Below are 22958 nucleotides of genomic sequence, written 5' to 3'. Positions count from 1 at the left end.
CAGGCGGCATGTCCCTCTATATGTAGACATTTGGCATCTCCCATTGTGTACAGACATGTAATATAAGCAGACATCTTACATGTGGGAGACATCTTTTTTTCATATATAGACATGTGACATCTCACATTATCTGTGGACAAGTGCCATCATCTACTGTGTATAGACATGTGACATCTTCCACTGTGGGCAGACATGTCATCATCCACTGTGTGACATTCAGAGACAGGACCAAGATAGATGATTTTCACAGAGCAAAGTCTTACAGTGAGCTTCCAAAGTCTATAGCGGCAGCAAGGTTAGACAGGAACATCTGTCCAGAGGCAGAACATCCAAGACACCAAGTGTCCTCAGTTTATCCATTCAGGAAGGCTCCCTGGAAGTAAGTCTGAATGTGCTGGGCTCCATCATCCAACAACTTAGAACATGCGTCAGGCCAGCTCTGCATTCATAGCCTTCTCCTGAGTGTTTCCTAACCAATAACTAGGCAGGCGCTACTTAGGAAGTGCGCTTTCCGAGAGACACTCTGTCAGGTTATCCTGCTGTGCAGACACTCAAGTGCACACTTGCCACGGCATCTGCATGCAATCAAGACAGTCGGCAGAAGGTACATGAGGCTGCTGCTGTCAGAACAAGCTCTATTACTGTACCGTACACTACAAAAAGTACTAAGAGGACAGGTCACAGTGTTGACAAATTCAAGTGTGACACACCATATACGACAGTTGCCACAAATTTTATGTGACCAGAAATGCCAGGGGTTTATTTGCCCCAGATTATAACAAACATGGAGGACAATATAAAGTTATAATGACTGCAGCGTTATAGTGGCACTAGGTGATGGGACCTTGGGAGCTATTAATACAAGTTGTTCTGGATTTAGTCTTATGGGATCACTGCCATATTGTTGACTTCATTTACAAGATGCAGAATGGGACTCCCCACCATCTCAGGACCTTCGTATGTTCTTGCCACTGGGATACAATTGAGTTTCTTTCTTTCATTTCTTACCCATCTCATAATGAAACTTAAGATTTCAGTTCAGTTTTCCCAGAAAAGTTCTCGTGTGACCCAGACTGTCCAGCATGCTTTGCACACTTCTTTCTCCAGCACTCACCACAGGAATAGGTCGGTAACTTCTTATTTGGTAGATGCTTACACCCTCAATGGCGATGCAGGCTCCACAAGGAGAGCATGCCCTATTATTTTATTCATTTTGTTTTCTAAGAAAACCATGGCTCAGGCATTTAATGTACATTTAATGTCAAAAGAAGATAAATGAGGGTTTTTTGTGGAAGCGAGTGTATCACAGGGAGGGTAAGCAACGTTCCCTGGGCCTTAGAGCCTTAAGTACGTTCTGTTTCCTATGAGTTAGATGGCAAGTAATAAGTAACAACTTGTATTAATAGATGTTCCTGGAGATGCCAAGTGCAGACAGCAAGCCAAGAGTTTCATTTTGTCAGACAAGCTCTGCACAATCTACAGTTATCACATTATATTCATTTTGCAAAATGAGAATCGTGAAGTTACGTAACGTATTCAGGGGTCTAAAAGTGCTTTCATGTTTGTCTTTAAAGAATTATAAACTTTTAGGGAGTAATGAGGCAAGAAGTCACAATGTCAGTGATAGGGTGAAGAAGTGAATCTGGACTGCAAATCCAGGAGAGATCCAGTACACCAAAAGATGATCAGGGATGAATGGGGTTTTGGCGAAAGTAGGGAGGGTGGAAAGGCTGGTCTCTGGTGTGTTGTGAGGGATTAGTGAAGGAGTACAGCAATTACCATTCCAAATGCAAGGAAGCCAAAGAGCAAAGGTCTGGTGGGGTCAGAAACAGGGCAAGCAGCCGGTGCTGCTGATTGTTGTTGCAAGGCACTGCTGTACAAGGGGGTGGGTGACTAAAAGAGTAGAGGCAATGTATGCACCAAAGGTCAGATGACTGAAAAGTCCCAGCTCAGACACTGATGTGTCTAGATTTAAAAAGGAAGTGTCAGGTTGAGGGCATGAAAGTCAGTCTAGGACAATTACACAACCCTCCTTTCCCTTCCCTTCCTTCCCTTCCCATCCTTCTTCCCTCCCCTCTACCTCCTCTCTCCCATGCTCTTTCCATCCTCCTCTTCCTCCTCTTTCTCCTTCTTCTCTTTGTCTCTAGCCTGCATATTCACAATGGGCCACAGTCACATCAGGGAGTACATGTTACCCATCACGCTATGGGGGAGCTCTTCACCCAGGCTGCTGCACCTGTAAATGAGGATTGCAGGTAATAATGCTCTACCCTCTAAAGGAAGACCCTGTTTTTCTCTCCACTTCTCACAGCTTCTCACGGACACTGGACAGCATAAGGACGAGTGGCTACACAAGGAGGAATGCTGATTCAAGGCAGGTACTGTATACTGGAAAGATTTCTTTTTGAGAGACTTAGTGGCTCATAATCAACGCCTTATCGCCTAATTAAGGGCTGTGCAATTCCAGTAACCAGGATTTTAAACCCTGAGTCTGTCACTCCATGGCTGTGTGAATTCAGGGAAACATCATTACCTCTCTGAACCAAAATTCCTCACTGTATTGCTACATACAGGGAGGTATACATAAGGGAGCTTCAGGAGATTCTGGGAGATCCCTAAGATGCATGAAATGCATGGTAAATAAAGTAGATAGTGCGTTGATGTGCTGAGCCTGTCAACGGGTGTGCTTGAAGAGCCACATAAGAAAGCAGAGAGTCAGATATTCAAAGTAGGGAATCAGCCTGAACCTGATCTTGGCAATGTCTGCCGAACTTCTAGACAGCTCAGGAATTCTGGTTTTCAGTATTAGATCTTGAGACTCATGTATCTGCATAAGAATGTGCTTAAAAGGGTGCTTGCCGCAGCATGCTAAATAATTTTATAAGGAAAAGCATATGTCCATTAAACTGGGGACACTGGCTAAGTGAAAAACAGTAGAGTCACGGAGAAACACCAATTATAGTTTAAGGGAAGGAGATGAATCTATGCTCCATAGTTAAATAAACAAATTAGAAAGCAATACATGCAGTCTGATATAATTTATGCAGAACAGGATGTAATTCTATGCTCTAATCATGAGAGGAAGATCTGGAAGTGTTTAAAAGCTGACATGGGTATCACCAGAGAGAAGAGGCGCCAGCTTAGAGTGAGACTTCCGGAGCTACATGTGATGGTGCAGTTTGTAACCCAACACTTGGGAAGTGGAGTCAGCGGGATCATGAATCAGAGGTTCACCTGTGCTACAACAGCAAAGCCCTGCGCTAAGACAACCGATAAGAAAATGTAGGCTCCTGTCAAAAGAAACTATAGAAGGACTGCTACTTTTTAAAACAAATTGTTCTTTGTATAATATGTGAGTGCACACGTGAAGGGTATATGCATGCCAGGGCGTGTGCGTGGAGGTTGTAGGATGGGTTTCTGGTGTCAAACCCTATTTTCCTACCTTTCTTGAGACAGTCTGTACACCTCTGCCTTGGCCTTCTGGAGAGCCTCTTGTCTCCCCCTCCCCATCTGCCCAGAGGTGCCCTTGGCTTGCAGACGCTTCCATTACTGTATTTGACTTTTAGGTGGGTTCTGCAGATCAGAATTCACATGCTCAGGCTTGCGAATCCATCTTCCCAGCCCCATCTCGACTTTTTAAATCCTTTGCAAGAATGCATTCACATATAGCATGTGCAGTCAAAATTCTAGGAAACCAATAGGGAAGACTTAATCCCTATGTAGGGCTGAGCCCAGAGGTAGGATAAATTCCCCAATACCCAAGTTCAATATCTAACTCTGACTTCTTCCCTGGGTATGGAGGCATCATCGCAGGTATGGAACACTCAGCCTTTTATTTCTCAGTCCCATGCAAGCAAACTGGTTTTGGAGGGAAATTGTATGGGAGAGAACATTTTGCCCTGACAGCTGGAGCTTAGATTTTTCTTGAAGTTTCCTGGAATGGGGGCAACTGCCTGACCTCCCCACACCTGCATCCATCCATAGTTAACGGTTTATAAAAGAAGTGGTCTCCAGACCGCACAAACTGTGAGATAGAGCGTGGGCGTCACAGAAGCTGGCTACTGTCTGAAGAGACGCTAAAACAAAGATATAGATGGAGAACAGCAGAATGCAGCTGTGAGCTGCCGTGAGGTAGGTGTGGTGGTCTGGTGCTCTGAGAGCAGAGGAGAGAGTTGTGGATTAGGACGAGCTATAAACATGTTTGACCAATGCCAAAGCCACAGGATGCTGGGACAGGCACAATGGAGAGCAACCTTAGAACTCTGTTTCAACAACCAGAATTGCTGCTGGGAGGCTGAGTGATGCCCTGGACCTTAAGGAGATACTGAATCCCAGTAGCTTCCAGCGGCTTCCAGTCATTGCTGGCTTTCTTGTCCACCTGTGTCTTTTTTATGAGGAAACAGAACAGCTAAATCACAGGCTTCACAGTCAGGTTATCTGTAGTTTGGATCAAAACTCTGCCAGTATTAATTAAATTGTCTGTGGGTCTAGTAAGACAGCTGTCTACAACTTTAAGAGGTTTTAACCAATAAAAATGTGACTCTTGTTTCTTTTTTTATTACTAGGAATAGAATCCTGGGTCTTGTGCTTGCTATGCAGGCACGCTGCCTCAGAACTATATCCCTAGTCTCATATTTCATGCTTCTTTTATGCATCCACTAAGCGCCCGTGGGAGACCTTGAGCTGTTCTCCTCGGCAGGTTGTTGATGTCATTATCATCTGTAAAAGTAGAAAGAGGAAGCTCTATGGATTGGGGTGCTGTCCCTGAGACATGTATCCTGTGTACTCACATTTCAATGGATATGGCAAGAACATCATCAAAGGGCAGGAAAGCCAAGCATTTTATGCAAGCACGGATACCAGCCCGCAGGAGTAAACTCACCCTCCTCATGGTGGCGCTGTTTTGGGAGGTTGTAGAAAGCTCTGGACATGGAGCCTAGCTGGCATACATAGATGGGCTGGCTTCACACTCCTTGAGCTAGCGCTCTCTCTCTCTCTCTCTCTCTCTCTCTCTCTCTCTCTCTCTCTCTCTCTCTGATTCTTGACTGTTTGACCAAAGCTTCCTGTGCCTCACAAATAATCCATTCATGATTCCATCACAATAAACTTTCCCTATCACAATGAACTGTATCTCTCAAAGAAATCATTCCTCCTTTAAATTGCTTCTTATGGTGGTCACAACAATGAGATAAATAACTAATGCACCTAACAAGTGGTGGTGAGAAATAAACTCAGACCTGAAGAGACGCTTAGCATGATGCACAGCCCCTAATAAATCGTCTGTGATTGCTGGCTTTATTGGAGCTAAGAATTTATGAATCCCTACTACCTATAATTAACTTGACTCTGCTTCCTTCTTTGTCTAAACCATTATAATGGGGGTAATCTTTAAATAGCCCAGGCAGGTTGACGTCTTCCCTATCAGCCATCTATCTTCAGGATGTCAAGAAATTGTTTATGCCATTCCTGCTATTCGTAGGTGAGACCAGAAATGTGGCTAAGGTCTTTGACGGATCACATGCTGAGCTAAGGGAAGGCCGCCATGGAACCTGGAGAGCAAAAGTTGGATAGAGAGATTGCGCTGAGGGGTTTATTGCTAAAGCTTAGTCATTGCCAGGGGTGTGGGGTTGGTGCAGGGAAGCTCATGATGCAGAAATAGAAGCAGGAGCAGGAGCTGCAGGCAGGCGAGCAGATGGAAGTTATTTTTAAACGGAGGCCGCGGAAAGCTGTAGGTGGAGAAAGCTCTAGACACAGAGCCAGGCCTATAGGTTAGAAAGTCCTAAAGAGAAATCTGTGTTATCCTGACAAGGGTGAAATCTTTCTAAAACTACTTATGCCCTGGGTCCCCGGCATCAAGAATAAAGACATAATTTTAAGAGTCAACATGCAGTTTTCAGGTGATGATGGACAGCTAATCCCAAGCTGCTTTGGTCAGAAAGGGAAGCCGATGGGTGCACGTAGTTGGGACGTGTAAGACAGACTTCAGGCAGTGATGCATCTGGGTGCTAAATGGTGTGATTGGTGGTGTTTATGTTTTATTCTGTTTTCTCAGTTATTGCCTCATTCTTGTGCAGATTTTTCCCTCCAGGTATCTCAGTGGCAGCCAATACCTCTCCACACCCCGACGCAGCAGCTAAATCCTTTTATAAACATGATAATTCATTAACTGATCAAGGTCTAGGTATCTCCTTCCCTGAGATACTGGCTTGAGTCCACCCCTATATTAGAGATAACCAAGAATCAGTGTACCAGAACCACGTGACATCGATAGCCAAGGCATGAGTAGAACTTGTAAGTGTACCATCCATAATGAGATACTTAGAAATCCCCCTTAGAGACAGACAGAATTGTCTTCCCTGGGGGGACCCAAAGTGACATTTACTGAACTGTGCAGAACCTGGATCAAAAGCACCCACTTCCGCTGCATTTGGCACACCTATACAAATTCCCCCAAGGCCTGTTTCATGTACTTGCTGCTCTCTGAGGGGTTTTTAACTCCCTAACAGCCATTAGTTTCTTCCACCTTGCTCCCCTGAGGCATGGATCTGCACCGGGCCCGTGTGCCTGCTGTTCTTTAAGGTCCGTCTTGGATAGCATCAGTTTCTATTGGGAATTGGATGCTTAATGTGAGAGCCATGACCGGACGGATGGATGGCTTATGAAGATCCATCTGGAGCAAGTGCTTGGGATTTTCAAAACCTCTTGAGGCAAGGGAAGTGTCAGAAGCACAGGCAAGTAATTCTCCGAAATGTGCAGGACATGCACAAGCACACGAACCCACGTTCATGTGTCTTAATTCCCAGTCCAGAGCCCTGTGTGCTGTAGCTCTGCCCTCCAGGAGCCCGTCCGTCTTGGGATTTCCTTTACTCTCCCCGGAGAGCCTGGTCAAACAGAGGGTTGAAAGCATGATGTTGGGAGTGGTTCCCAGCTCTGACACTTTGGGGACAGACTCTACTGGAGGTCAGCTTACCTCCTAGAATACCCACACCTTCCTGTCTCCTTCTCCCAGGCAGCGGCCTGCTAACTCAAAATAGAAATGCTGGAGTATGGACCAGGTTGATGATGACTGAAGCCTGGAACCTGATTCTGGCAGCTAAAGAGAAGTGGAAGACTCCGGAAGTTCACATGCCAGACTCTGGCTTTGTGGGGGGGAGAAAGGAACTCTCTGTGGCATCCAGAGCCTGGCGCACAGATTTTGCTGCTGCTAACCCAGGCTTCCGGGAAACATGGGAGAAAGAAGCTGGTCCTGTAGAGCGGATGGATCCATACTGAAAGTTCCCAGGGGATGTCTTTATTTTCTTCAGACCTACGGCGGGGTGCAGTCATTTTCTGATAACACCTCACATAGTACCTGCCAGCCATGTGTCATGAATAATCCTGCTTGATCACAGTTATTTTCTAAGGAGAGCGCTGTCATGACTCCCCTCCTAACCACAACACACACACACACACACACACACACACACACACACACACACACATACACACATACACACACATACACACACACACATACACACACACACACACACACACACACACACACACACGTTCAATGATGTAGATGAGACACACTGTGATCGATCAGCTGACCTTGTCCGTGTTTTCAAAGCTGGTGGAGCAGTGTGATTGAAGTGACCTCTCTAAGGAGTATGGTGAAATAAAAGATTTTGCTTTCAGGATCTCCCTAGCTGCTTAACTCTGCAGAAGTCTTGCTTTCCTCATCTGCAAAACGAAGCCAAAATAATAAGGTTGATTACCAAGTAAGACGGCACAGGTAAATATCTATTATACAATATAATTCTGTGCAGAGGCGGGACAGCAAAGCAGACATAGACTCTCTACTCATAAGCAAATTATTTAAGCTCCATGAACCTAAGACTTGAAATTGAAGGTGGAAACTTTTTGCTAGATCATTTTATCCACCAAATAACCAGGAATAATTGCTACTTAGTAAGAATTGTTGTGAGTATTGACTGGAAACATTAAGCACAGACTAACGTGTCACACTCACGGATGCCAGCAAAACGGCCTGCTGCTCTTCCCTCTTTGACAGAGCTTCACCAGCCACACCTTCATTTACTGAGCCTGAATCATGTGAGGACCTGATCCAAACGCCCTTCTGTCAGATCCAGACCAGAAATGGATTAGAGCGAAGAGATTAGGGAAGGGAACCTCTTTGTCTACACCAGTTGGGTATTAGCACAGCTAAAATCTAAAGTGAAAACTTCCGGTTTTTTTGGAAAGTCAGTTGTGTTGGATGGTGTTTTGCTGGGACAAACATGTGAAGGAGTGTTTTCCTGAAGCAGACACAGGTAAAAGGATGATTTGCTGGAACAAACACATAAAAGCATGTATAATAAAGGATTCTTTTCTAACGACACACATCTATTGGTTTGCCTTCCACTGTGTAGCCGAGCTCCATTTGTTGTGACGCCACGGAGAGAAAAGCATCAAAACCCTTCTAATGGTGGTCTGGCCGCTTCTGCAGACTCAGGCCAATTGGCAGAGTAAAGCCAGATAATAAAGACTCTTTGAGATTTTGCTAAGACAGACTCATGTGCAAGACCCATGGAGGACACGTGATATTTGGAGGGATATGAATGGAACTCAACAGAAAATGACCAATGACAGAGGCTTGCATAGCTAGCCTTATAATGCTTCTTGGTCTCCAGTCTTCACTGATCTTCACTTACTTAAGAGAGGCACGACTCCTGCTGACTCATGCCAATTTGGCTGAGGCCAGGCTGTTTCTGAAAGGTCAGGTCACTGCTACTGATTTGTGTTTACTATCCCAACACCACTGAACTGGACTGCTAATATATTCATAAAGTATTTGTGAATGGATCGAGCTGCTGTTGCTAAGTCCTGTGGACTGAACTGCTGATTTCCTGACAGTGCAGACGGGATTTGCTCCAAAGAACCATTTCTAAACAGGTCTACTCCCCTGTATCCTAATTACCTTTCTTTTCTACTAGGGTAGGGAGTGGGCTAGAAGAGAGGTTAAAACATTTAAAACCCATTATCGAAATTAGGGTTTAAAAAGTTTAAACTACAAAAACCTGATAACTTTTTTCTTAGTGTTCCTTACTGCAAGGATTACTGCTTCTTTCCAGCAAATAAGGAAAGCTGTCAGGGGTGAGGAAGTTGACCTTCCTCTTAACTCCAAGCAAAGGAACTTTCAGTTCCACACTCAACTGAAGCACTCCGTGCCAGCAGTAGCCAAAGTAGTCACTTTGTGGATGACATGAGACAACTCATGTGGCTTATCACCCTGCCTCCTGAGGCACAGTTTTCAGCAGCCTTTTCTCTGTCTCTGTCTCTGTCTCTGTTTCTGTCTCTGTCTCTCCCTGTCTCTGTCTCTCTGTCTCTCTCTGTCTCTCTCTTTCTTTTATTTGATATTTTCTTTATTTACATTTCAAATGTTATCCCTTTTCCTGATTTCCCCTCAGGAGTCCCCCTATCCCTTCCCCCCTCCCCCTGCTTCTATGAGGGTGCTCCTCTACTCACCTACCCATTCCCTCCCACCTCCTTACCCTGCCATTCCCCTACACTGGGGCATCAAGCCTTCACAGGACCAAGGGCCTCTTCTTTCACTGGTGTCCTACAAGGCCATTCTCTGCTACATATGTGGCTGGAGCCATGGATCACTCCATGTGTACTCTTTCGTTGGTGGTTTAATACCTGGGAACTTTGGGGGATCTGGTTGGTTGATATTGTTGTTCTTCCTATGGAGTTGCAAACCCTTTCAGCTCCTTCAGGCCTTTCTCAAACTCCTCCATTGGGGACCCTATTCTCAGTCCAATGGTTGGTTACGAGCATCCACCTCTATATTTGTCAGGCTCTTGTAGAGCCTCTCAGGAGATAGCTGTATCAGGCTCCTGTCAACATGCATTTCTTCTTGGCATCCACAATAGTGTCTAGGTTTGATGACTGTATATGGGATGAGTCCCCAAGTGGGGCAGTCTCTGGATGGCCCTTCTTTCAGTCTCTGCTCCATACTTTGTCACCATATTTCCTCCTGTGAGTATTTTGTTCCCCTTCTAAGAAGGACTGAAGCATCCACACTTTGGTCTTCCTTCTTCTTGAGCTTCATTTGGTCTGTGAATTGTATCTTGGGTATTCTGAGCTTTTGGGCTAATATCCACTTATCCGCAAGTGCATACCATGTGTGTTCTTTTGTGATTGGGTTACCTCACTCAGGATTTTTTCTAGTTCCATCTATTTGCCTAAGAATTTCATGAAGTCATTGTTTTTAATAGCTTGGTAGCAATCCATTGTGGAAATGTACCATGTTTTCTGTATTCCTTCCTTGGTTGAAGGACAACTGGGTTTTCTATTAGAAGCCTCTAAGAAATCTAGATGACACTAGAAATTGTTTCTACTTTGGCCACAGGGGGAACGCTAAAGGGTTACTGAGATTGGGACTGGAAGACAGGGCTGAGATTAGTCCCTAGAATAAATCTCAGTCACCAAGATAGAGGCTAAGATGATACGATGTGGTTGGTCTTTTAGTTAGTTGTTTTTATTGTTGTTTTGTCAGTTTGACACAAACTTCTCAACTGAAAAGAAGGAATTCCAAGTTAAAAATGTCTCCATCAAACTGTCCTGTACATAGTTCTGTGGGACATTTTCTTGATTAATAATTGATGTGGGAGGGCCTACTCAACTGAATAGAGTGCCACCACTGGGCAGGTGGCTATGGGTTGTTTCAAAAACCAGGCTGAGCAAGTCTTGGGGAGCAAGCCAGTAAGCAGCAACCTCCATATCCTCTGCTTCAGTTCCTGCCTCTGTGTTCCTGCCTTGAGCTCCTACTCCAACTTCTCTTCATGATGGACCATACATTATAAATTTTAATAAATTATTTCTTCTGCAAGTTGCTTCTCTCTCTCTCATTCATTTTTCTTTTTTCTTTTTCTTTTTGTTGTCATGTTTATTACAGCAAGAGAAAGCAAAGTAAGACAGTGGTCCAAACAAACTGCTATGATTGGTCTAAACAAATGGCTGTGGTTAGTCAAAATGCCCCTCCTCCTCTCACAGAATTGGGAGTTTTAGGCTTACTGTTCTAGTTTCATTTCTGTTTCTGTGATAAAACATCCCAACAAAAAGCAACTAAAGGAAGAAAGTACTTTATTTCAGTGTGCAGTTCCAAATCATAGCCCTTCATTTGTGGGGGAAGTCAAAGCAGGAGCTTCAAGTAGGTAGTCACATCATCTCCATCGTCATGAGCAGAGAAGACGAACATGTGCATGCTTACTTGTCTGCCTCTGCATGTTCAGCACAATTTCCCACATTTGCACAGTTTGGGACCCCCACTTCCTAGGGAATTATGCCACTCACAATGGGCTGGGCCTTTCTATATCGATTAAGACAGTCCACCATAGACATGACTGCATATCAACCCAATATAGACAATGCTTCGTTGATACTGTTTTGCTGGGTGATTCTGGGTTGTGTCAAGTTGATTATGTGTCAAGTTGTCTAGTTGTTATGTTCTGTCAGATTGTCAGCTAAAGACCTTCCTCTATTGTTGGAACACTAAGTCCAATAAAAGTCTCTTCAGGGGTGGCTGTTTCTTTCCTGCTTTTCAGGAGTGCAAGCTAAAATATCAGAAACAATAGAGAGACAACCAGTGAGCAGATGGTTGACTGGCTGAATAAAAAAGCTGGATGACTTAGTGGTGACCAGGAGAGGAAGAAGGGGTCAGAAGTAGAGAAAGAGATGACGAGAGAAATGATGACAGGAGGGTAGAGGACTATAAGGACCCAGAGAATAAACCTGTAGATCCTGGTCACTGGAAGAATGCCAGAGAGCTGTAAAGAGAGTGTTGAGGCTAAGAGTTTTCGTCCCAGGCTGAGAACTGTAGTACTTACTAGCCACTGCCAAGGACTAGGGCTCTGGTACCCATGGTCTCCGTCGAGACTGCAACTTGTACATAACTAAGGGCTTTCCTTCCAAGGACTACTTAGGTCCTCTGGCAATATAGGGTGCTGCCTGCTGCTGCTCACTTTTGTCTACAGCTGCTGTAACTCTGAGGGGAAAGTAAGGCACCAGAGACAGCCCCTTGAATGGTTTCCCTCAACTACCCACGATTTCTATCAGGTAGGCCCAGGAAACCCAGGCAACTGACTTGTGATGAGACAAGAATGCTTTGAAAGAACCCAGAGAGGTGCTGATAGGTTTAGACTAGGAAAAGGGCACATATAAGTGAAATGAGGTCATTGTTAAAGTGAGGAACTGGGAACTCGAGAGATGCTTAGTGGTTAAGAGCACTTGCTACTCATGCAGAGGATCTGAGTTTGGTTCCCAGATTCCACAGCGAGGCCCACAATCACATCTAACTCCAGTTCTGGAGAATATGTCGCCCTCTCCTGGCCTCCCTGGGTACCAGACATGCACATGGTACACATAAAAACTTATATGCAGGCAGAAACTTCTATGCAAAAAATAAAAATAATTATTTACAAGTTAGGAGTTGCTTACAACAAGGAAAGGTTGAGTTTAGAAGTCTGAGACAGTATGTCTAGTTTTTGTCACTCTTAGACCTTGCATTAAAGATGGACATGGAAAGTTCTGGCCAAGGTCATTGTGATGGCTAGCAGAGCTGGGGCGCGATTTTGTTACGTACCAGCAGGTGTCAATGTTGTCTATCTCGACAAGCATATTCATGCCTTGATGATGGTGGTTACAAAAGAAAAGAAAAGAAAAGAAAAAGAAAAAAAACCAATTAACTGAAAAATCTAATGAGTCAATACAATTTCATATTCTCCCACTTAAGACTGTTACATATGAGAACAAGCAGTGTTCCAGGCTTCTCGTGACTGTTTAAAACATGGTTATTACATTTGTGAGTAAGGAAAAAAACTCTGAATTCTAAGCCCTGGTTTTGGGAGTGAGCTTAACAACATCTATCCAAGAGAAAAGAGGAGAGAACAGGAAAAAAGGATGGGAGGAGGACAACATATAGACACTTTCCAGCAGCCAATTAATTTATCAGAACCTTAAGCCATGGCTGGGGCATCTGGGTTCAAAGGTCAAAGCCTTGTGACCAGGTTATCACATTATAAGCCCATCTCTGTGAGCAGCTCATTCTCTGTAGCATATTCCCAGTAAAAGTATAAATGGGGAAGTGTGAAATCATCCTTGTTACCCATCAAACAAATGGTGTAGCAGAGAGTATAAGCTTAGTGAATATGAACTATTACACATAAACAGACTATTTTTGCAGATAAAATGCTTGGATGAACCTAGTCACCAGAAATGTTTGTTTTGCTTTTCTGCTCACTTTGGTGTTCTTGAACATTGTGCAGATGGTGCTGGCTATGTATGAAATAACTGTTTAATGGAGGAAAAGGAATGGGTCAAAGTTCCATTTGAGAAGTGCTAATATAAGCATGACAAGATGACCCCATACAGTAGCATTCATCCCACCGAGACAAGGGGACTCATTCAAGAAGGGACACATGTTGCTCAGAATGCCTCTGCAGGACAACGAGCCATATCTTTTATCATGTCTCTCACAGAATGTGGACAGAAGGAAATGTATAACTTATCATTGGGGCCCTCAAAATAAGTTATCGTGAAAGAGGATAACAGGTGTAAGCCAAACTCTGCCTCTCCCAGCAGACTTTGAGGACACTAAAGTCAGCCAGAAAATACCAAAGTCACAGTGGGGCTGGCAAGATGGCTCCATGGGTGAGCGCATATGCCACAGAAGGTTGAAGATATGATTTCAAGTCTGTAGCACTGACATAACAAAGATGTGTGCTTGTGCACGTGATCATATGGGAGACAGAGTCAGGAGGACTTCTAGAGCTTGCTGGCTGCCAGTCTAGTTCCATGTTCAGTGAATAATCTCATCTCATGGTAATGTAATAGAATGATAAAGTGATAAATAACACCCTATGTCCTCTAAGCAAATAGATGTATATAACACACACATACACACACACTACACATATGCACAACACATATATATGCACACACATGCACACACCATACACAAAACACATACACACCATATACACATACCACATATGCACAATGCCATATACATGCACACACATGCACACACATCATACATATACACATGCACATATACATGCACACCATACATCACACACATGCACACACAGAGAGACTCACCTCACACACACATACACTCACACACCATACACATGCAAGCACTTAGGCAAACAGGCACACCACCCATACACAGATGCAGGTACACACATAGTGAACACACACATACACATCACACACATGCACACACGTGCACACAATGCATGCATGCAAGTATGGATGTACATGCATACACACATAAATCTTATCTTTTCATGCAGTTTTTGACATATTCTTTGTAGTATCTTTTATGTATGCCAGTAAACTTAAATAAGTATTCCTTTGAATTCTTTGAGCTGTTCAGAGCCAAAGAGTGGGTTGTTGAGATTTCAGTTTATAGCTAGTCAGAAGCACAGGTTAGAGATATTGAGGTTTGTCACAGATGTCTGAAATGAAGGTGAGGGTATTTTGGGAACTAATTTCTGACGTTATCTCCAGGTGGACAGTGTCTGCTGTGACCACATTAAAGCATCTTCACCTGGGGTCTATCAAGCAGGTGATCAGTTACTCACTGGGGAGAAATTTCCCATAAGGTGGTGCCAATGATCTAGACTGATTGTAGTGTGAAAGTAAATGGGAAACTGGCAATTTGTCCTGACAGACAGACGCATGGTGGTGATGATAATAATAGGAAGAGTTCATGGTGGGAATACTGACAGGAAAATGCAAAAAGCTTGTCAGATTAGATTCAGTGAGTAGGGCTCAAACGTATTCTGCCTGTGAGAAATGTACTACCAATGTGGAGGCTGAAACGATTAAAAAGGAAAATATCATGAAAAGATTTATCAAAGAGGTCTAGCATGGTTATATTAATGTGTAAATATTGCCAATGACCAGGAAGTCCATCTCCTAATCTTCAGAGAATCAATTCTTAAAAAGGACACGCCCAAGGTAGGCTTAAAGCAGAAACAAGAAGTGCAATTGCAATTGGACAGAGAGTGTAACCTAAGGTTTCCATACTTTTCTCTTGATGATTGACAGAGCATATAGAGGGAATTAGCCACACTTTGAATTTGTGAGCACTACCAACAAGTTCAACCCAATTCCCATTTATAACACACTCCATCAAACAATAGAAACATTGTTTTTTTCAAGGGAACATACCACATTTACCAGGATCTTTTTGAGAGTAAGAAAACTCTTTTGGCCAGGTGTGGAAACTGATTCTAATAGTTGGCAATTGATACAGGAGGATCCTGAGGTGAACCCAACTTGGGCTGTATTGTAGGGCTCTATCTAAAAATGGAAAAGTAAGTCTTTCAAAATTTAAAAGGATTCAAACATAAATACTCACAATGTACTAGACTCTCCAAAAGCTAGAAAAAAGGAAAGTTTTCCTCATCAAGAGCGATAAATGGGTGTGTGGTGATCTATGAATAGCTTGTCCATACCCCAGTGTTTAAGTTTATGAAACACGAAGTCCAGCTAGTGCCTCCCATATACACAGGAGTACAAGGTCACCCACTGGAGCCTAATATTTCCATGCATATTAGCAGCACTAACTGGGCTCAATGCATCACAAAATAGAAAATTAAGGGCATGAATATGATCAGGATATATTGTATATATGTATGAAATGTAAACAGAATAGCTACATAGGAAAATAAAAGAAGGAAAACTGTTTGGTGCCCTGCTTTACTGTTTGTTGTTGCTTTTAACTCAATGGGAGCTAGGGTCATCTGGAAGGAGGATCCTCATTTGAGAAAAATGTTTTCATCAGATTGATCTGTGGACAAGACTGTGGGGTATTTTCTTGATTAAAGGTTGATTTGGGAGCGCCCAGTGTACTGTGGAAGGGCCACTCCTGGTACGAGACACTGGGTTGTATAAAAAAGCACAGTAAGAAAACCGTAAGAGTAAGCCAATGAGGAGTGTTCCTCTGTGGTTTCTGCTTCACTTCCTGCCTTTAGTTCCTGCCTTGACTTCCCTTTATGAAGGACTATGTGCTGTAAGGTGAAGTAATCCCTTTCCTCTCCCAAGTTGCATTTGATCAGAGAATAGAAAGCAAATAACAGGTGATGTATCCAGATTAGAATGTTGTACATGTGTTTATATGCACAACACCATACATATGGAGTGTTTGTACATGTGCCCTATCCACAGTTCCAGTTTTGTGATCTGTTATACATTGGTTAAGAAGAACAATCCTAAACTTAGTTTTAGCAAATGGAATACATTTTCAATTAAAATAAATAATATGCAAAGGAGCAAAGGAACAAACAAACTAAATAAGTTCTCCACCCACAGTAGGATCACCTCGAGATATGCAGGGCTTAAAGCTCCACTCTTACAGTAGTTGGAAGTCAAACAGAACTTTTAAACAGCCCATGTATCCAGGAAGAAGCCAAATGGTAAGTTATAGAGTATTTTGAAGTGAATAAAATAAAAATTCAAAAATTAATAAATGTTTGAGGTACCCCTGAAACAGAATTTAGGAAATATTTTATGCTTTATGTTATTCCTATCGGCATTTGAATGTCAATATATTTCCAAAGGCTTCAGAAGCACATGGTCAAGACTAGTCAGTCACAGCAATGACTTCACTCTGGGTTCAGGATTCTGTGTCAGTTACGGTTATATTACAGTGTACAATACCTGCAGAAACACATCTTTCCATGATTTCATTCGTTCTATAGTGAAGAGGGTATGGTAGAAAATCCATCCATTACCGTGGAGAAAGTGTGGCAGGCCATGGTTACTCACATCACATCATTTAGGAAGCAAAAGGAAGTTATCAGACTTAAAACCAAATATAATCCAGAGTCACACTTCCAGTGACTTCCTTCCTTCAGTAAAGGTCCACCCCTTAAAGCTTCTATCAATCCCAAAATAGAGTTATCAGATGGTGACCAAGTATCAAACACAAACTTCCTTGGGGGAAGCATTCACCTTGAAGACATAACACCTCATGAAGATAGTCATAAACACGTGGACTAAAACGTTAACAAGTCAGATCTGAACCCAATGTGTGTAATGAAGCTGACATGTGCTGATTGTGGTGTATCCTGACACCGAGGCTGGGATTTTGAGTTTTATCGAACTTACATGTTCTAAGTTGGACTCCTCAAATGCAGTTCCTAATATTAACTAACTAAAAGGGAAAAATATGACAATTTCACAAAAGTAGAAGTAACACTGAACAAAATTCCTAATTTCTAATGAAGACGTCTTAGTTGGACTGGAGGTGCGAACAGAAGGAGTTGAATTTGATCCCCATCTCTCCTGTACAGGGAGGCCCAGTGGATTCATAATGTTAGGAATCAACCAAGTAAGATGGACTGGCTGAGTTTCAGGCCGTGAGAGATTCTGTCTCCCAACAATGGTGCATGTTCGAGATACAATGCCCAAGGCTGTCCCTGGTTTCTACAACCACATTCACAACAGGCACATGTACTTCTACCCCAACCACTGTCCCTCAACCCCCTCACCACCACCCGAACCTGTCAACTTAGCTAAAAGATCTAAAGCCTAACAAAAGCTGAAGTTTCCCAACATTTTTTAAAGTTGGTTTTATTTGTGTTGTTTTGCTCCCCACTTTGAATCTGGGTCCCTGGCATGAAGCTCTAAGTCATTGGCCTGACCCTTTCTCTCTCTTCTCTCTCTTCTGAAATGCTGTTTATCTGCTCAGGAGCCTCTGTTTACAGAGGCCAGTGGTGGTGGATGGAGACTGTAAATTATGGGCTGATTTTCAAGCATGAAGGTGATAAATGAACAGATTTTCCCCCAGATTGCTGAGCAAACAGCAGCAGAGCAAACTAATGTAAAGATATAATCGTGATTAATCTCTTGATTAAAATAATTAATCTTGGTTAATTCTGCATTTAATCATTTCTTTTTATCAATGTCTAACATGCAGCTTTATAGAAATATTCATTTAGACTAATGGATATTTCATTCCTCCAATTAGTCTGTTTATTCTGAGCTCCTAAACGCCTTAAATTCTAGCTCTTACATTTTTAGGAAATCTCAGTTGTATTATCTGGGCAGGGTGTTCCTTTCATACCCAAGAATCCCTGCCATGTTTGGTTGAGGAAAGAGAAAGTTAAATTTTTTCTTAGGGGATGAAGGAGACTATCTGGGTGTCTTTTATTAAACATTTGCCTGAGTATCCCAAGTTTTACTCTTGTCTGCTAATTGCTTATCATGTTAAAAACTACAGAGTGTGTTTTTATCAGAATTCACATCCATTGTTTTACATCTAACATCTGGCAAGTTCTCCAAAACATGGCCTTCGCTTTTCCATGTCATTGAGGAGAAGATAAAAGACCAAAGTGTTTATGTGACTCTTCAGAATTATATGGTGGAGAACAAAGGAAGCATTGCATCTGTCTTGGCTTCTCAGATCTCTTCCCCTCTGCTAGTTGGAATAAGCTTTACAAAAATCAAACCTGGTTTAACATAAGACCCAGGTCTAAAAATTCTTAAGTATACTGCGGGAGGCTGAATAGCCATTGCAGCCCATCCCTCTTGAAGAAGCGGGAGTTCATTCACTCTTTTACTCTTGACCAATTTATTGAGTCCATGCCGAACACTGTCCTAGATGGTGGGAGCCCAACATGGACAACAGGCTTAAAACTGTGAATCCCAGCTCTTGTAAGAATGCTTGGGCTTAAAATTTAGTGCTAGCATCTCCAAAGTAAATCGCCCCAGTGAGAATCTTCAGGATGCATCTGGTAAGAAAGACTCAGGGGAGAGGTGGGAAGAGGGGGATGGGTGGGATGGACAGGTTAGGATGGGATGGAGCAGGCTCAGATGCTCCTCTGGATCACACGAGTAACCTCAGCTTCCCACTGGATGTTTCACTCCAGCACTTTCCTTCCATCACACCTTTTCTGGTTTATTTATTGCTCATCTTCTTCTCTCTCTCTCCACACCATAATGTCAGCCTCAGGGGGACATAAATTGTCTTTCGTTTCTTGCTGTATTCTCAGAACACGAAACAGTGTTAGGCTCATATCACAGGCACTGGGTAAATCCTTATTACATGAATGGCAGGCGAAGTGTAGGGTCTAAATGACAGTAACGAACAGCAAGGAGCATTTTCCCTGCACCAACTCCCTAGTAGCGATTTACTAGTGATCTCTCTTCATCATCCCAGCAGCCTTGATCACTGCCCCACTTCACAGATAAGAAAACTGATTGATGGAGAAGATGCAAAAGAGCTTGCTCAACGTCAAAAAGCCCTGCCTGGTGCCTGGGTCACTGTGACCTGGAGACTACCTGGTCAGTCTACCCTTCAGAGTTACTAGATGCTAAATAGTCTTCAGATAGCCACTTGCTCAGACAATGTTTAACCATGGATGTTGGAAGTGTCTCAGATTTGGCTGTTTTTATTCTTTATGTAAATTATAACAGGTTCACAGAAGAGTCACTGTACGATAAATCTTATACTTATTTATTTTGATTTGATTTCCTCTGTGAGAACAGAGAGTAATTGAGTGTAGCTGGGAAGGCAGACCCTGCCCATCTCTCTGCTCCACTGTCTCTCTGTAGGAGATCCTTGTCAGCCAGTAGGACTGTTCTAACCGAAGCAGCTCAGCTCTATGACCTTGGAAAATCCTCCAGTGGGAAAGACATCAGCTCAAAGTCAAGACACCCTTGGAACTGAATGACACTGTGATATATTTTTCATTATGTGGAAGAAAAAATATATTACTGACTTAATCCAACATAGCCATTGTTAATAAGTCGTCTGAGCCTTAGAGAAACAGTGTGGCTTGTTCAAGGTCACACAACAATATCAATGGAAGTCTACCACAAGCTAGTGCCAGTGGGGCCCACTGCCAACTCCATGATGAATTCTATCAAAAAAAATATATGAACCTGAAACCCTCGTTCCTATGTCCCATTCAAACCACTCAAACCTTCATCTTTCCTGAATCAATCCTTGCTCAGATCTTGCTTTTGGATTTTAGATGAGCAGTTTGGTTCCTGTCCATGGCATAACAAGACATATCTTTTTTAATATAAGTATAAAAGATATTTAGCAATCTGCCCATACTCCTATTATATCAGCTTAATTCTTTGCCACATTATAGCATCAGGTTTTCTTTTCCTTGAGATGCTTCAGTGTAATCCTCTAGCCTCACATAACCTTCAGCTGTTGTTCTGCCAGTCTGAGTGTCTTCCAGCTAAGTCCCTAAAGCCGAACTGTAAAGTCTTGAACTATGTGTAGAAAACCACTGAGGTCAAACCTTGGCTTCTGCAGAGAGGGACACTGAGGCCAGCAAAGGCCTCTTGGGTTCACACAGCCAGGAGGCTATGTTGCTGGGATTTGAACCCACGTCTTTCTGCTTTGTTTGCTTTTGCCTGTGTCCCTCCACCTGCAGTGGTATCTGCCATGCACATCTGAGCCTTCTCGGATCCACTCTGTTTTGTGTTGACATTAATAAAGACAAGAAATTTACTTATCATGGTACTTGAGGCTGGAAGCCTGAGAAGGCAGTGGTTTTCCTAGTCTCTACTTCTATGTTGGCATTTTGTATTTGTTTGTTTTAATTGTTTGCTCCATCAGCAGAAATGAAAGATTCTGTGAGCTCACATGGTGGAAGACAGAACTCCAGTTAGATATTGCATGGAGCTTCTTTTATATGGCCTATGTGTCATTCATGAGGTAAGAACTCCAGAGGCTTGACACCTCTTATAGTCCCACCCCTCAGTGTTCTATCATCATGCTGGCAATATCTGAATTTGGGGACTCACTCCAGCTGTTAGTACCTTCTGAGGTGATTTAAAGGAGAATGACTAGTTGGTCCTCAGTTTGTGGAACTATTTTGGATGGGTGAGGAGGTGTAGTGTTGTTAGAGGAATTATGTCGTAGGGGTGGGTGGGCTTTGAGGCTTCAAAAGCTGCTCTCTGACTTGGGTGCACTCTAGCCTCCTGCTTGTGGAGAGAGATGTAAGCTTTCAGCCACTCCAACAGAGCATTGCTGCCTCCCTGCTGCCACACTCCCCACCACAACTGTGATAGATACCTAAACTTCCTTCTAAAGTTGTCTTGGTCACGCTATTTTACTATAACAACAGAGAAGAAACTAATACACAAGTTGGTACCAGGCTGTGGGCTATTGCTGTAACAGGCCTGACCATTCTGGTTTGTTGTTGTTTTATATTGTTTTGGCTTGGTTTTGTTTTTGTTCTTTTGAGAAATGTGGAAGACCTTGGGACTTCAGACTAGAAAGGTGGGTAAGACTGTTGGAACAATCTAGTAGAGGCTTGGAAGGCAGCAATGCTGAGAGTTATTCAGAACATGGAGGCTTCAGAGACGAACAATATTACTAATGAGCTAAAGACCATTCTTGTGATATTTTGAAAAGTAATTGACAACGTTTTTGGTCAAGGAGCTTTCAAGATAGCCCAATACTGACTTTGTTACATGGTTATTAGTAACCAGTCCTGTACAAATCTATAGTAAAAATGAGCAAGCAGGGCAAAAGTAAATGCAAAATGTACAGTTTGAAGAGAAAAAGAGGGCCAGGAAATTTAGTGTCAGAGCCAAAGCTTATGCTGAAAGAGATAAGAATCCTAAGGGGGAGGCCTCGCCCTCCTTAGAATAAAAGGAGGGGTGTCCTTGGACTAGACTCCACAGGGTTAAGCTTTTAACCTGAGATAGAAAAAGACCAAAGGAACTTTCTACTCTTAAAAGAAGCAACAAAGGAAAACTGCTACAAATGTGATTGGGGGCCAGGATCCCCCCTCCCAAATTGGTAGCCAAACTTAGCAATGTTTCCCATTTAGTTCTCGTCTTATAGTCATGAAGGACACATTAGTAAAGAGGTTATGGAATCTTCATCTATGGCTATGGAAAACTGCTGAAGTCAGTCATGTGGTAAGGCATACATTCAAGGAAACCGTCCCCCCCCCCCAGCTTCCAAAAGGCCACTGAGGATAGCAGGAGAGTCCACACAAGGAGGCCCTGAGAGATCTTTGAGTGAAGCTGTGAAGGTGAAGCCTATATTTTGTTGGAGACCACAAGATGCCAAAGCTGTGGATACCTGCCAAGGAGAGATGTCAAGGAGAGCAAAGGAGCACAGCCATCCCAAGAGAGAGTGGGATGCTGCAGGCAGCAATGCTGGAAGAGCAGCAAAGCCCTTTGACTTCAGACACAGAGTTGCAGGATTTGGAGTTTGCCCTACTGAGTTGTTGTACTGCTTTATTCCACTATTTCATCAGAATGCCTGATCCTACCTTTTGGAGTAGTAATATATATTCTTTGTCATTTTATGTTGGAAGTGTATAATTGTCATTTTGATGATGGAGGTTACAGTTAAGAAATTGTCTTGAATGTCAGAAGAGAATTTGGACTTTAAAAAGTGTTGAAACTGAAAAAAATGGGGAATTCGACTAAATCTGTTTTGTATCATGGCTTGGTTATGAGCCTATGAGGGCCAGAGAATGGAATGTGGTGGTTTGAATGAGAATGGCTCCTGTAGGCCCATATGCTTAGACACTAGATCCCCTATTGTTTGCGAAGTGTTTTAGTTTGGGTTTTTATTGCTGCAAAAAGCAAGCAAGCAAACGAACAAACAAACAAAACCATCATGATTAAAGCAACTTGGGGAGGAAAGAGTTTACTTGGCATACACTTCCATAGCACTGCTGATCATAGAAAGAAGTCAGGATAGGAACTTAAAGAAGACAGGAACTTGAAGTCAGGATCTTACACAGAGGTCATGGAGAGGTGCTGCTTTCTGGCTTGCTCCCCATGGCTTGCTCAGCCTGCTTTCTTATAGAACCCAGCACCACCAGACTAGGAATGGCACTACCTTCAATGAGTTGTACTCTCTCCTATCAATCACTAAGAAAATGCCCTTCAGACTTACTTACAAACCCATCTTA

General features: G+C 43.0%; 1 long non-coding RNA gene across 3 annotated transcripts in view; it reads left to right on the top strand.

Annotated features, from left to right (window-relative positions):
* The window catches only part of LOC148007807 (uncharacterized), an 80222-nt gene that overhangs the window by 39710 nt on the left and 17554 nt on the right, over positions 1 to 22958 (top strand). Inside the window, exons 2-3 of one of the 3 annotated variants that reach the window (XR_015647475.1) lie at positions 2312 to 2378; positions 7010 to 8383. This is a non-coding gene — a long non-coding RNA (uncharacterized LOC148007807). Of the gene's footprint in view, positions 1 to 2311; positions 2379 to 7009; positions 8384 to 22958 lie in introns of those variants that run through there. The other 2 variants (XR_015647476.1, XR_015647477.1) reach the window with 2 other exon arrangements.

The sequence above is a fragment of the Rattus norvegicus genome, chromosome 1, assembly GCF_021556685.1.
Source record: "Rattus norvegicus strain SHRSP/BbbUtx chromosome 1, alternate assembly SHRSP_T2T, whole genome shotgun sequence".
In the NCBI taxonomy this organism is placed as follows: domain Eukaryota; kingdom Metazoa; phylum Chordata; class Mammalia; order Rodentia; family Muridae; genus Rattus; species Rattus norvegicus.
This window is presented reverse-complemented; position numbering and strand designations above follow the sequence as displayed.